This window comes from Saccoglossus kowalevskii, chromosome 12 (genome assembly GCF_978046115.1).
Source record: "Saccoglossus kowalevskii chromosome 12, keSacKowa6.1, whole genome shotgun sequence".
In the NCBI taxonomy this organism is placed as follows: Eukaryota; Metazoa; Hemichordata; class Enteropneusta; family Harrimaniidae; genus Saccoglossus; species Saccoglossus kowalevskii.
The window spans coordinates 29761987-29765134 of record NC_140652.1 but is presented as its reverse complement, the minus strand read 5'-3'; the positions used below and the strand labels follow the sequence as shown (position 1 = coordinate 29765134).

At 29.4% G+C, this 3148-nt stretch overlaps 1 long non-coding RNA gene across 1 annotated transcript; it reads left to right on the top strand.

The window, feature by feature from the left end:
* The first annotated feature begins 328 nt into the window (after positions 1–328).
* On the top strand, positions 329–922 carry LOC146735711 (uncharacterized). The gene is made up of 2 exons (XR_014931189.1): positions 329–383; positions 863–922. It is a non-coding gene; the product is annotated as an uncharacterized LOC146735711 (long non-coding RNA).
* The last annotated feature ends 2226 nt before the right edge of the window (positions 923–3148 follow it).

The window sequence follows — 3148 nt, the reverse complement described above, 5'->3', positions numbered from 1 at the left end:
AAATGGTGAATTTTTGAATGTAAATTAAAAAAAAAATGGTAGGGCTTTTATTAACGATGCGGCTTCTAATTTAGATTTTCCAGTACATGTATCTATAATTTACACACATATGTTTGTTAGCACATGCACCAGCAATAGAGAAATATGGAATTGTGTTGGAAATATGAATATGAATGGTATGAGAGATACAGTAATATTCCGCACAACCAGATTTTAATGATGTGGATTAGTTCATATCATATATCTGTTCCTCAATGTAATTTTTATCTGTTTTCAGATATAAAGATTATCGGCAACCACCATGGGGTATGGAGCCATATGCACGTAATTTACAACATTGGCATGTCTTAGCTGCAAGGCTGGCTTTTGTTGTCGTCTTTGAGGTGAGAATTCTAAGTTTTGTAATTGTCGTGTTAGCATAGGCGTCTTCATTCAGGGAATGAACTTCCTTGAAATTCACAATAAATCACTGAAAAGCTTCAGCAAAGTAATGCAAATGGTGAGGCAAATTATCTGCGCATATTGTCCATATTTGATATGATTTATATGCTGAATGACATCGTGTGATTACAGGCGTAGCCTTATTTTTTTCCGTCAACCCCCCTTTTTCAGATTAAGGAAAATAACTTTATGATGAGTTGTACTCATAGTTTAGAGTACATATTAATTCAATTGTTTGCAGATGTTCCATGTATTATTTTAACATGAGTATTTTATAATTAAATAACAGGGACTGTGACATTCATGTCTTTTTTTCCAGTAATGTTTCCTAATGACTTACTCAACTCAACGTCACATTTCAATCAAGGAACTCTGACAATGTGCATGCTTATTGTTACCATTTATTCTCTATTTTTTGCAGCATGTTGTGTTTTTCTTGAAGTGGTTCATTGATTACCTCATCCCTGACGTCCCCACAAAAGTGAAAGATGAAATAAAACGTGATCACTGTACATTGTTGCCAGTATTAAAATCATCTTGATTCTTGTCAGGAAGAAATTGTAAATCAGTGTAAATTTGTGGTGGTTTTTACTCACAAATGTACACCATTGATGTATATTTTTAAAAATAAACTAGGAAATATACTTTTAAACTATTATTGAGGAGATTTTTTTTAAAAATTACTACAACAATTTTGATGTTTCAAAACTGTACATTTTAAAAATACTATTTCATTTAAACATTTTTTTAAATTAATGTACTCTTAGTATTTTAGATATGGTTTATTAATAATGTAGTGGGATATTAAAGATAGTATTACTGATAAATTTATTTTCGTACCTCTGATGTTCAGGGTGTAAATTATAGACGGAATGTTTCTGTGTTTGGTACATGCATAAATAATAAGAGTGAAAACCATTTTGTCATTCTTGTCATTAATATGTCAAGTCATATTTAGTGAATGTTTATTATACTATTAGTTACCTTCCATTCTTCAAGTTTTGTGTTGGTGTGTCTTGCATGAATAAGTATGTATTGTTGTATATTGTAAAACAAACATTGGTGAATTTCAACTACACAGAATGTCACTGATCCAACCATAGGCCAAATTAAATTAAATTCTGTGTTTCCAGTTACCCCACATCCCCATTTTTTTGAAAATGCAAATGAGTTCCAAATTATTTTTTTAAATGCAAATCAGGTCTGTTACCGGTATATTTTGTGTGTTTATGTACTTTGTTCTAAGTAGTAAATGAAGATATATTCTGAAAGTGTCTTGGATTTCATTTTTCACATCTTTAGTTAAAACATGATGTTCAAATAAAAGTAAAATTAAAACATGCTGCTGGATTTTTTTAAGATCTTTACCGTAAACGCAAAACTTGTTTCATTTGGCCTGATAACAATTAAAAAGCCATTCTTTTATTAAATGCAGATGTAGGACATGCATGCATTGTAAGATGAATTATGACGAATTGTCACCAGTACACAATGTCAGCGCGGTTAATTTTTTTATTTATTATGTACAATCTTGCTAATCCTGAATGGTTTTCAAATTTTGATATATATTTTTTCAACCTAATGACTTAAGAAAATTGTAGACAATGTAATTTATTTTCTCTATCACATATATTTAATCATGCTAGTTTGAATTCAACTATTCTTAAAGAAAATAAAGTAGGTTTTGATTCTTGTCATTGCACATGTAAGTTTGTAACCTGTGTTTTGCACATTTTTTGTACAATTTTGCCAATAATTAAAGTGAAAATTGGGAAATGTTTTCTGTTTCAGAGAATGTTTTTTTTTTCAAGTAGCACCCTTTAATGCATATGTTCAAAAACATGCAATAAATGGTAAACATCGAACATACATGTTTATCTTGTTGTGGTATTAAATAATCTTAATACAAAAAATATTAAAATCATGTTATCATTTAATTTCCCATTTGTAGTATGTCATTTTTTCTTTGACTCTCAACCTAAATCCTCTAAAAGTATACATTTTTCAGAAACATGTTATATCAAAGACTATAACTTTTTACAGCATGTGTTAAAATAGGGTTGTTTCTGTTGTGAAATTATTTCAGCAAAAAATTAACACAATCATAAATATTGTTTTATGTGGGATACATGTGTAACTTCACTAAGAATATTTGACGTTAATTTCTCATTTTGTACATTCATTGTTTCATTCAGAACCCAAAAGACATTACATCAGAGAATATTTTTGATCTCTGTATTTTGTAGTGTCGTTGATCTGACCTATTTTGAATTAGTTAAGTATGTACATTTTGTAGTCTGTCACCGTCGACTTTATTTGATCACACATAGATGTATATATGGGTTTTATTGAAGTCGAACTTTTTTTAATATTTTAAACAAATAATTTATCATTCTCTGTTCAACAATAAAAGAAACTTTACTGCAAAGTCAATATTCAATTTAAAGCATTTTCAACTACTGTACAAAACAATACGAGTTGTATACTGAATATTCATTATGTCCCTTCGTGTTAATATGACAACCATATCACTGATGTCATGACAACGTCCAAATGAACAACAAACATTTTACACTATAGTTGAGTTTAGTATGCTCCCAAAGCAGAATTCAAACAGCAATGCATGATGGGATTTGTTGTAGTTAAGACAATAAATAAGTCATTTGATAAATTGTTTGATAGTACAAACCAGAAGTCAACTTTCTGA